We start from the raw sequence: 13721 nt of genomic DNA on the forward strand, positions 1-13721 counted from the left end.
TTGATGGCGTGTATTTCACACGTTCGTTGGGCAACCCCAAGAGGAAGGTATGATGCGCACGAGCAGCAAGTTTTTCCTCGTAAAGAAACCAAGGTTTATCGAACCAGGAGGAGCCAAGAAGCACGTTGAAGGTTGATAGCGGCGGGATGTAGTGCGGCGCAACACCGGAGATTCCGGCGCCAACGTGGAACCCGCACAACACAACCAAAGTACTTTGCCCCAACGAAACAAAGTGAGGTTGTCAATCTCACCGGCTTGATGTAACAAAGGATTAACCGTATTGTGTGGAAGATGATTGTTTGCGGAGAAAATAGTAAAAACAAGTATTGCAGACAGATTTGTATTTCAGTATTAAAGAATGGACCGGGGTCCACGAGTTCACTAGAGGTGTCTCTCCCATAAGATAAAAGCATGTTGGGTGAACAAATTACAGTCGGGCAATTGACAAATAGAGAGAGCATAACAATGCACATACATGACATGATAAGTATAGTGAGATTTAATTGGGCATTACGACAAAGTACATAGACCGCCATCCAACCGCATCTATGCCTAAAAAGTCCACCTTCAGGTTATCATCCGAACCCCCTCCAAGCATTAAGTTGCTAACAACGGACAATTGCATTAAGTATGGTGCGTAATGTAATCAACAACTACATCCCTGGACATAGCGCCAATGTTTTATCCCTAGTGGCAACAAAGACAACACAACCTTAGAACTTTCATCCATCGTCCTGGTGTCAATGCAGGCATGAACCCACTATCGAGCATAAATACTCCCTCTTGGAGTTAAAAGCAAAAACTTGGCCGAGCCTCTACTAATAACGGAGAGCATGCAAGATCATAAACAACACATATGTAATAACTTGATAATTAACATGACATGGTATTCTCTATCCATCGGATCCCGACAAACACAACATATAGAATTACGAGATAGATGATCTTGATCATGTTAGGCAGCTCACAAGATCCAACAATGAAGCACAATGAGGAGAAGACAACCATCTAGCTACTGCTATGGACCCATAGTCCGGGGGTGAACTACTCACTCATCACTCCGGAGGCGACCATGGCGGTGTAGAGTCCTCCCAGGAGATGAATCCCCTCTCCGGCAGGGTGCCGGAGGAGATCTCCAGAATCCCCCGAGATGGGATCGGCGGCGGCGGCGTCTCGCGAAGGTTTTCCGTATCGTGGTTTTTCGCATCGGGGTTTCGCGACGGAGGCTTTAAGTAGGCGGAAGGGCGAGTCGGGGGCCGGGACGAGGGGGCCACACCATAGGGCGGCGCGGGCCCCCCGGGCCGCGCCGCCTTGTGGTGTCGCCACCTCGTGGCCCCACTTCGTATGTTCTTCGGTCTTCCGGAAGCTCCGTGGAAAAATAGGCCCTCGGGTCTTTGTTTCGTCCAATTCCGAGAATATTTCGTTACTAGGATTTCCGAAACCAAAAACAGCAGAAAACAGGAACTGGCACTTCGGCATCTTGTTAATAGGTTAGTTCCAGAAAATGCACGAATATGACATAAAGTGTGCATAAAACATGTAGGTATCATCAATAATATGGCATAGAACATAAGAAATTATCGATACGTCGGAGACGTATCATTGGGCCTCCAAGAGCAGAGGTTTGTAGAACAGCAGCAAGTTTCCCTTAAGTGGATCACCCAAGGTTTATCGAACTCAGGGAGGAAGAGGTCAAAGATATCCCTCTCAAGCAACCCTGCAATCACGATACAAGAAGTCTCTTGTGTCCCCAACACACCTAATACACTTGTCAGATGTATAGGTGCACTAGTTCGGCGAAGAGATAGTGAAATACAAGTAGTATGGATGTATATGAGTGGTAATAACAATCTGAATAAAATATGGCAGCGAGTAAACATGCAACGGAACAGTAAATAAACGGAGTTTCGATGCTTAGAAACAAGGCCTAGGGATCATACTTTCACTAGTGGACACTCTCAACATTGATCACATAATAAAACCACTCTACACTCTCTTGTTGGATGATGAACACCACTAATTGTGTAGGGCTACAAGAGCACCTCAATGCCGGAGTTAACAAGCTCCACAACATTCGATATTCATATTTAAATAACCTTAGAGTGCATGATAGATCATTGCAATTACACCAAGTACTAACATAGCATGCACACTATCACCATCACACTATGAAGGAGGAATAGATCACATCAATACTATCATAGCAATAATTAACTTCATAATCTACAAGAGATTACAATCATAACCTACGCCAAGTACTACATGATGCACACACTCGTCACCATTACACCATGGAGGAGGAATAGACTACTTTAATAACATCACTAGAGTAACACATAGATGAATAGTGATACAAAACTCATATGAATCTCAATCATGTAAGGCAGCTCATGAGATCATTGTATTGAAGTACATAGGAGAGAGATTAAACACATAGCTACCGGTACAGCCCTTAGCCTCGATGGAGAACTACTCCCTCCTCATGGGAGACAGCAGCGTTGATGAAGATGGCGGTGGTGTCGATGGAGATGCCTTCCGGGGCACTTCCCGTCCTGGCGGCGTGCCGGAACGAGACTTCTGTCCCCCAGATCTTGGCTTCGCGATGGCGGCGGCTCTGGAAGGTTTCTCGTACCGTGGCTTTTCCGTATCGAAGTTTTAGGTCAGGGACCTTTAAATAGGCGAAGAGGCGGAGTCGGAAGGCTGACGGGGGCGCCACACAATAGGGGGGCGCCCCCCTGGGCCGCGCCGCCCTATCATCTGGTGGCCCTGTGGCCCCCCTCTGGTGGCTCTCGGGTGTTCTGGAAGCTTCGTGGAATTCTAAGATGCTGGGCGTTGATTTCGTCCGATTCCGAGAATATTTCCTTACTAGGATTTCTGAAACCAAAAACAGCAGAAAACAGCAACTAGCCCTTCGGCATCTCGTCAATAGGTTAGTTCCGTAAAACGCATAATAATGACATATAATGTGTATAAAACATGTGAGTATCATCATAAAAGTAGCATGGAACATAAGAAATTATAGATACGTTTGGGACGTATCAAGCATCCCTAAGCTTAGTTCCTACTCGCCCTCGAGTAGGTAAACGATAACAAAGATAATTTCTTAAGTGACATGCTATCATAATCTTGATCATACTATTGTAAAGCATATGAGATGAATGCAGCGATTCGAAGCAATGGTGAAGATAATGAGTAAACAAATGAATCATATAGCAAAGACTTTTCATGAATAATACTTTCAAGACAAGCATCAATAAGACTTGCATAAGAGTTACTCATAAAGCAATAGATTCAAAGTAAAGGCATTGAAGCAACACAAAGGATGATTAAGTTTCAGCGGTTGCTTTCAACTTCAACATATATATCTCATGGATAATTGTCAACACAAAGTAATATAACAAGTTCAATAGGTAAACATGTAAGAATCAATGCACACAGTTTACACAAGTGTTTGCTTCTAAGATAGAAAGAATAGGTAAACTAACTCAACAATAAAGTAAAAGATTGGCCCTTCACAGAGGGAAGCATGGATTACTATATTTGTGCTAGAGCTTTTCATTTTGAAAACAAGAAACAATTTTGTCAACGGTAGTAATAAAGCATATGTGTTATGTATAAGACATCCTATAAGTTGCAAGCCTCATGCATAGTATACCAATAGTGCTCGCACCTTGTCCTAATTAGCTTGGATTAACATGGATTATCATTGCATAGCATATGTTTCAACCAAGTGTCACAAAGGGGTACCTCTATGCCGCCTGTACAAAGGTCTAAGGAGAAAGCTCGCATTGGATTTCTCGCTTTTGATTATTCTCAACTTAGACATCCATACCGGGACAACATAGACAACGAGATAATGGACTCCTCTTTAATGCATAAGCATTCAACAACAGTATAATATTCTCATAAGAGATTGAGGATTAAGTGTCCAAACCGAAACTTCCACCATGAATCATGGCTTTAGTTAGCGGCCCAATGTTCTTCTCTAACAATATGCATACTCAAACCATTTGATCATGAAAATCGCCCTTACTTCGTACAAGACGAACATGCGTAGCAACTCACATGATATTCAACAAAGGTGTAATAGTTGATGGCGTCCCCAGAAACATGGTTACCGCTCAACAAGCAACTTATAAGAAATAAGATACATTGCTACATATTCTTCACCACAATAGTTTTTAAGGCTATTTTCCCATGAGCTATATATTGCAAAGACAAAGGATAGAATTTTAAAGGTAGCACTCAAGTAATTTACTTTGGAATGGCAGAGAAATACCATGTAGTAGGTAGGTATGGTGGACACAAATGGCATAGTTATTGGCTCAAGGATTTGGATGCACGAGAAGAATTCCTCTCAATACAAGGCTAGGCTAGCAAGGTTGTTTGAAGCAAACTCAAGTATAAAACGGTGCAGCAAGACTTACATAAGAACCAAGCATTATAAGACTTTACATCATCTTCCTTGTTGTTCAAACACCTTAACCAGAAAATATCTAGACTCTAGAGACCAATCATGCAAACCAAATTTTAACAAGCTCTATGTAATTCTTCATTAATGGGTACAAGGTACATGATGCAAGAGCTTAAACATGATCTATTTGAGCACAACAATTGCCAAGTATCAAATTATTCAAGACATTATACCATTTACCACATGCAGCATTTTCTGTTTCCAACCATATAACAATTAACGAAGCAGTTTCAACCTTCGCCATGAACATTAAGGATAAAGCTAAGAACACATGTGTTCATATGCAACAGCGGAGCGTGTCTCTCTCCCACACAAGCATGAATTTATTCAGAGAATGAAAATAACAAAACGAAAATAAAAGCACACAGACGCTCCAAGTAAAGTACATAAGATGTGACCAAATAAAAATATAGTTTCAAGAGAAGAAACCTGATAAGTTGTCGATGAAGAAGGGATGCCTTGGGCATCCCCAAGCTTAGACGCTTGAGTCTTCTTAAAATATGCAGGGATGAACCACCGGGGCATCCCCAAGCTTTGACTTTTCACTCTTCTTGATCATATTGTATCATCCTCCTCTCTTGACCCTTGAAAACTTCCTCCACACCAAACTCGAAACAAACTCATTAGAGGGTCAGTGCATAATTCATATATTCAGAGGTGACATAATCATTCTTAACACTTATGGACATTGCACAAAGCTACTGAAAGTTAATGGAACAAATAAATCCATCAAAAATAGCAAAACAGGCAATGCGAAATAAAAGGCAGAATCTGTCAAAACAGAACAGTTCGTAAAGACGAATTTTAAAGTGGCACCAGACTTGCTCAGATGAAAATGCCCAAATTGAATGAAAGTTGCTTACATATCTGAGGATCATGCACGTAAATTGGTAGATTTTTCTGAGTTACCTACATAGAATCATACACAAATTCGTGACAGCAAGAAATCTGTTTCTGCGCAGTAATCCAAATCTAGTATCAACCCTACTATCAAAGACTTCATTTGGCACAACAATGCAATAAAATAAGATAAGGAGAGGTTGCTACAGTATTAACAACTTCCAAGACACAAATATAAAAAAAAGTACTGTAGTAAAATAAAGACATGGGTTATCTCCCAAGAAGTGCTTTCTTTATAGCCATTAAGATGGGCTCAGCAGTTTTAATAATGCACTCGTAAGAAATAGTAGTTGAAGCAAAAGAGAGCATCAAAAAGCAAATTCAAAAAAAAAAATTAAGCCTAACCCACTTCCTATGGAAAGGAATCTTGTAAATAAACAAATTCATGAAGCATAATGCAACAAGCATAGAAAGATAGAACAAGTGTCACTTCAAAAATTTCAGCATATAGAGAGGTGTTTTAGTAACATGAAAAATTTTACAACCATCTTTTCCTCTCTCATAATAACTTTCAGTGGCATCATGAACAAACTCAACAATATAAGTATCACATAAAGCATTCTTATTCACATGCATACAAGTATCATTATTCTCCACATAAGCATAGTCATTCTTATTAATTGTAGTGGGAGCAAATTCAACAAAGTAACTATCATTATCATTCTTATCATCAAATATAGGAGGCATAGTATAATCATAATAAGCTTTATCCTCCAGAGTAGGTGGCACCAAAAGACCACTATCATTATAATCATCATAAATAGGAGGCAAAGTATCATCAAAGAAAATTTCCTCCTCAATGCTTGGGGGACTAAAAATATCATGCTCATCAAAACTAGCTTCCCCAAGCTTAGAATTTTCCATATCATTAGCAACAATGGTGTTCAAAGCGTTCATACTAATATTATTGCTACTAGCATGCAAATAAGATCCCATAGGTTTTTTAATTTTCACATCAAACAATCCATGTCTTAACTCAGGAAATAGAATAAGAAGCTCATTATTGTCCATTATGCCTTACTAGTGTAAAACAAGAAACAAAAAGATGCAATTGCAGGATCTAAAGGAAATAGCTTCGAGCACTTACAACGGCAACAAAAAATAACTTAGTTACCTGGGACCGGAGTATGAGTGCCTTTTACCTTTCCTCCCCGGCAACGGCGCCTTGAAAAGTGCTTGATGTCTACGGGTGCTTCTATTCTTGTAGACGAAGTGTTGGGCCTCCAAGAGCGAGAGGTTTGTAGAACAACAGCAAGTTTCCCTTAAGTGGATCACCCAAGGTTTATCGAACTCAGGGAGGAAGAGGTCAAAGATATCCCTCTCAAGCAACCCTGCAATCACAATACAAGAAGTCTCTTGTGTCCCCAACACACCTTATACACTTGTCAGGTGTATAGGTGCACTAGTTCGGCGAAGAGATAGTGAAATACAAGTAGTATGGATGTATATGAGTGGTAATAACAATCTGAATAAAATATGGCAGCGAGTAAACATGCAACGTAACAAGAAATAAACGGAGTTTCGATGCTTAGAAACAAGGCCTAGGGATCATACTTTCACTAGTGGACACTCTCAACATTGATCACATAATAAAACCACTCTACACTCTCTTGTTGGATGATGAACACCACTAATTGTGTAGGGCTACAAGAGCACCTCGATGCCGGAGTTAACAAGCTCCACAACATTCGATATTCATATTTAAATAACCTTAGAGTGCATGATAGATCATTGCAATTACACCAAGTACTAACATAGCATGCACATTGTCACCATCACACTATGAAGGAGGAATAGATCACATCAATACTATCATAGCAATAATTAACTTCATAATCTACAAGAGATTACAATCATAACCTACGCCAAGTACTACATGATGCACACACTGTCACCATTACACCATGGAGGAGGAATAGACTACTTTAATAACATCACTAGAGTAACACATAGATGAATGGTGATACAAAACTCATATGAATCTCAATCATGTAAGGCAGCTCATGAGGTCATTGTATTGAAGTACATAGGAGAGAGATTAACCACATAGCTACCAGTACAGCCCTTAGCCTCGATGGAGAACTACTCCCTCCTCATGGGAGACAAGCAGCGTTGATGAAGATGGCGGTGGTGTCGATGGAGATGCCTTCGGGGGCACTTCCCCGTCCCGGCGGCGTGCCGGAACGAGACTCCTCGTCCCCCGGATCTTGGCTTCGCGATGGCGGTGGCTCGGGAAGGTTTCTCGTACCGTGGCTTTTCCGTATCGAAGTTTTAGGTCGGGGACCTTTAAATAGGCGAAGAGGCGGAGTCGGAAGGGCCGACGGGGCGCCACACAATAGGGGGCGCCCCCCGGGCCGCGCCGCCCTATCATCTCGGTGGCCCCGTGGCCCCCTCTTGGTGGCTCTCGGGTGTTCTGGAAGCTTCGTGGAATTCTAAGATGCTGGGCGTTGATTTCGTCCGATTCCGAGAATATTTCCTTACTAGGATTTCTGAAACCAAAAACAGCAGAAAACAACAACTAGCCCTTCGGCATCTCGTCAATAGGTTAGTTCCGGAAAACGCATAATAATGACATATAATGTGTATAAAACATGTGAGTATCATCATAAAAGTAGCATGGAACATAAGAAATTATAGATACGTTTGGAACGTATCACCGCTTCATCTATTGCTATTTGGTTGGAAACAGAAAATGCTTCATGTGGTAATTGGTATATGGTCTTGAATAATTTGATACTTGGCAATTGTTTTGAGCTCTCAAATAGATCATGTTTAAGCTCTTGCATCATGTAGTTTAAACCTATTAGTGGAGAACTACCGTAGAGCTTGTTAAAATTTGGTTTGCATGATTAGTCTCTCTAAAGTCTAGATATTTTCTAGTAAAAGTGTTTGAACAACAAGGAAGACAGTGTAGAGTCTTATAATGCTTGCAATATGTTCTTATGTAAGTTTTGTTGTACCGGTTCATACTTGTGTTTGCTTCAAACAACCTTGCTAGCCAAAGCCTTGTACTGAGAGGGAATGCTTCTCGTGCGTCCAAAACCTTGAGCCAAAACCTATGCCATTTGTGTCCACCATAACTACCTACTATGTGGTATTTTTCCGCCATTCCAAGTAAATTGCTTGCGTGCTACCTTTAAAAAATGTCATTCCTTGTCTTTGCAATACATAGCTCATGGGAAAGTAGCCTAAAAACTATTGTGGTGATGAATATGTCGCTTATGTATCTTAGTTCTTATAAGTTGCTTGTTGAGCGGTAACCATGTTTCTGGGGACGCCATCAACCTGTCACACCTTTGTTGAATATCATGTGAGTTGCTATGCATGTTCGTCTTGTCTGAAGTAAGGGAGGTTTGCCATGAGTTGAATGGTTTGAGTATGCATATTGTTAGAGAAGAACATTGGGCCACCAACCAAAGCCATTTCTCATGGTGGAAGTTTCAGCTTGGACATTAATCCTCAAATCTCTTATGAGAATATTATCTGTTGTTGAATGCTTAAAGCATAAAAGAGGAGTCCATTATCTGTTTTCTATGTTGTCCCGGTATGGATGTCCTCAAGTTGAGATCTATCAAAATCGAGAAATCAAATGCGATTTATCTCCTTGGACCTTTGTACAGTGTGGCATAGAGGTACCCCTTTGTGACACTTGGTTGAAACATATGTAATGCAATGATAATCCATGGAAATCCGAGCTAATTAGGACAAGGTGCGAGCACTATTGGTATTCGATGCATGAGGCTTGCAACTTATAGGAGGTTTTATGCATAACACATATGAAATATTACTACCGTTGAAAAAATTGTTTCCATATTTTCAAAACAAAAAGCTCTAGCACATGAGTAATCCCTGCTTCCCTCTGCGAAGGGCCTTTCTTTTACTTTATATGTTGAGTCAGTTTACCTACTTCTTTCTATCTTAGAAGCAAACACTTGTGTGAACTGTGTGCATTGATTCTTACATACTTGCTTATTTGCACTCATCATATTACTTTGTGTTGACAATTATCCATGAGATATACATGTTGAAAGTTGAAAGCAACTGCTGAAACTTAAATCTTCCTTTGTGTTGCTTCAAAACCTTGTATTAAGAATCTATTGCTTTATGAGTTAACTCTTATGCAAGACTTGTTGATGCTGGTCTTGAAAGTACTATTCATGAAAATTCTTTGCTATATGATTCAGTTGTTTAGTCATTATCTTTACCATTGCTTTGAATCACTTCATTCATCTCATATGATTTACAATAGTATTGATCAAGATTATGATAGTAGCATGTCACTTCAGAAATTATCCTTGTTATCGTTTACCTACTCGAGGGCCAGTAGGAACTAAGCTTGGGGATGCTTGATACGTCTCAAACATATCTATAATTTCTTATGTTCCATGCTAGTTTTATGACAATACTCACATGTTTTACATACACATTATATTATTTTGATGCATTTTCGGCACTAACCTATTAACAAGATGCCGAAGCGCCAGTTCCTGTTTTCTGCTGTTTTTGGTTTCAGAAATCTTACACAGGAAATATTCTCGGAATTGGACGAAACAAAAGCCCTCGGTCTTATTTTCCACAGAGCCTTCCAGAACACCGAAGAGGAGACGGAGAGGGGACACGAGGCGGCCACACCATAGGGGGCGCGGCCCCACCCCTGGCCGCGCCGCCTTATGGGATGGGCCCCTCGAGCGTCCCCCGACTCTGCCCCTTCGCTTATATAATCCTTCCGTCGCGAAAACCCTAGTACCGAGAGCCACGATACGAGAAAACATACTGAGACGCCGCCGCCGTCAACCCTACCTCGGGGGTTCTCGAAGATCGCCTCCGCACCCTGCCGGAGAGGGGAATCATCACCGTGAGGGCTCTACATCACCATGCCCGCCTCCGGACTCGATGCGTGAGTAGTTCATCCTTGGACTATGGGTCCATAGCAGTAGCTAGATGGTTGTCTTCTCCTCCCGTGTCTGTCATGTTTAGATCTTGTGAGCTGCCTATCATGATCAAGATCATCTATTTGTAATGCTACATGTTGTGTTTGTTGGGATCCGATGAATATGGAATACTATGTCAAGTTGATTATCGATATATCATATATGTGTTGTTTATGATCTTGCATGCTCTCCGTTGCTAGTAGAGGCTCGGCCAAGTTGATACTTGTAACTCCAAGAGGGAGTATTTATGCTCGATAGTGGGTTCATGCCTCCATTGAATCCGGGAGCAGTGATAGAAAGTTCTAAGGTTGTGGATGTGTCGTTGCCACTAGGGATAAAACATCAATGCTTTGTCTAAGGATATTTGTATTGTTTACATTACGCACGGTACTTAATGCAATTGTCCGTTGTTTGCAACTTAATACTGGAAGGGGTGCGGATGCTAACCCGAAGGTGGACTTTTTAGGCATAGATGTATGCTGGATAGCGGTCTATGTTCTTTATCGTAATGCCCTAAGTAAATCTCATAGTAGTCATCATGATATGTATGTGCATTGTTATGCCCTCTCTATTTGTCAATTACCCAACTGTAATTTGTTCACCCAACATGCTATTTATCTTATTGGAGAGACACCACTAGTGAACTGTGGACCCCGGTCCATTCTTTTACATCTTAAATACAACCTACTGCAATCATTGTTCTCTGTTGTTCTTTGCAAACAAACATCATTCTCCACACCATACATTTAATCCTTGTTTACAGCAAGCCGGTGAGATTGACAACCTCACTGTTAAGTTGGGGCAAAGTATTTTGATTGTGTTGTGCAGGTTCCACGTTGGCGCCGGAGTCCCTGGTGTTGCACCACACTACACTCCTTCACCAACAACCTTCACGTGGCCTTCATCTCCGACTGGTTCGATAACCTTGGTTTCTTACTGAGGGAAAAACTTGCTGCTGTGCGCATCACACCTTCCTCTTGGGGTTCCCAACGGACGTGTGCATCACGCGCCATCAACTCTCACAATTGTTTTTTTGCATGATTGAAGTGTTTTTATCGTGTGTCGCCCGAGGTTGAGGAGACGGCGAAGATGACTTTGCGGGCGACTTGTGACAGGTTGACACCGCAGGTGTGGTACAACCAAAGGATCACGTCCGCGAGTCACTTTTGGGCACAGAGTGGTGAGAGGGTCCAAAAGCCGGACATTGTCGGTAAGAATGCTAAGGCCGAGTACGAGATGACGGTGGAGGAATACATGTCGGTGAGTAAAATGTCAATGAGATTCTACATTGCTACTAAGTTGCAATTGCATTAGATTGAGTTGAGTATTGCATTTTTAGGTTATCCCCGATTGGGCCGAGCCGCATGCCGAGGCATGGGAGGAGATGGTTAGGACGAGGTGGCTCAAGCTGGACGAGGACTTTGCAGCCGTGGCGAGGCGGAACGCGGAGAACCGAGGCGACGGTGGCACACACTGCGGGGGAAACCTCAGCTACGAACGCTACAAGGGGAAGACGGTATGTATACATTTTATTTTCCGTCAGGTTCAAAGTTGATACTCACAACATTTCCTTTCGCGATGCAGAGTGCCGAGTTAGGACCCGAGGATCAGATTTCTGACGTCGAGATATACAACAAGATGCGGCTTAAGAAGCCCGATCTCTCGCAGCCTCAGCCCTCGCTCCCTGAGTACTTCGGTACCTACGCCGAGGACGTCGAGAACTACTGCGCGATGGTGAGGCATCGTCACCCGGAGGTGGATGACCCCATGAGCGCGGAGATCGACGAGGAATAGTTGGTCCTGTCGTCCGGAGGGTTGCCGCATGGCCGTCTCAAGATGCTTAACAAGGCCGTCAAGCATACCCTCACCACGACCTTCACGCATCTCAAGGCAGGCCTCACCAAGGAGAGCCCCCCTCTCCCGCCTCGTCGCCAGCCTCGGCGACCCGCATACGACGTAAGTTTACCTCACTTCCATCCTCTTTCCGACTTTCATTCATACATGGCTAAGTGATAACGAGATACGAATTTGTGAAATTGTAGCCTGACTTCAAGGCGGCCTACATGGCCGCTTATGAAGAATATCAGGTGAACTATAACCGGCAGCAGAAGGAGTTCCAGGAGTACATGACATATATACATGTAAGTTCCAACATTTCTTTTCGCAAATGATGACAAGTCCCACTATCCCCTAGTTTGATGCTTCATTTCTGCAAAGACTGACATGTAAACTATCTTGCAGACGTCGATGATGACCAAGGAAACTGGACAGACAGTGGAGTTAGGGCCGTGGCCTCCCTTGCCGGGCCCGGCACCACTCATGCCATCGAAGGAAAGTTTCGATGCGACATACTATGGGAGAACAGCGGTATGTTCTTTGCCAAAACGAATACTACGACTTTCCTTTGCCTCGCAAGTTGCTAACATCTCAGGAACATGTATGTAGGGAACGGGATGTTCCGCGAACCAGGGTGGTGGGAGGGAGATGACACCGGTTCATCATGGTGGTCCTTCTCCCGGTGCTACTCCCGCTTCTTCTCCCGGTATTTCTCCCGGTCCTTCTCCCGGTGGTTCTTCCGCAGCTTCTACTGCAGCAGCGCGTCGGCCCGGGCCGGTGTTTAGCGGCGACGAGCTCCTCTAGCTCTCCCATGTATCTTATCGACACTATGACACTATGTATCCGGAGATATGTTATGAGACTACGATTTGTAGCTATTTGAACTTCGTGTTATGTCTATTTGCACATAATGTTATGTCTATTTGCACTTCCTCTAGTTCGTGTGAATTATTTGTGATTTTATGTGATTTAATGTGCTGCTAAACCTGGGAAACGACCAAACCAGTAAAAAAAGGAAAATGGTCGATGCTACGCCGACGGGTTTACCCTCGGCATAGTGTCGACGTAGACCAAATGGTCAGTAGTACGCCGACGGTTGGCCCCTCGGCGTAGCCCTCGACGTCCAGTTACGCCGACGGCCTGGCCCTCGGCATAAAGAGCGACAGGGGCGCCCAGGCCGCATCACGTGTCCTGGTACGCCGACGGTCTGGCGCTCGGCGTAGCTAGAGCCAGGGGTGCCCAGTCTGGAGCACGTGGCCGCCTACGCCGACGGTTAGGTCCTCGGCGTAGCTGTAACGGCCGTCATACGGACGGCGCCACTTACCGTGCTACGCCGAGCGCTAGTACGCCGACGGTTGGCAACAGCCGTCGGGCCTCTGCGTCTACGCCGACGGCGACGCTACGCCGAGGGCCACGTGGGCTCTGCCGAGGCCTGTCTTCCCCGAGGAGCTACGCCGAGGGCCCCCGTCGGCGGTGCTACGCCGAGGGCCGGAGGCCGTCGGCATATCGACAGATTCCTGTAGTGCATGGCATATTTCATCCTCAACTATGTTTAGCATTGTAGTGGACTACAATAATGC

Source organism: Lolium rigidum, chromosome 3, assembly GCF_022539505.1.
Source record: "Lolium rigidum isolate FL_2022 chromosome 3, APGP_CSIRO_Lrig_0.1, whole genome shotgun sequence".
Lineage (NCBI taxonomy): Eukaryota > Viridiplantae > Streptophyta > Magnoliopsida > Poales > Poaceae > Lolium > Lolium rigidum.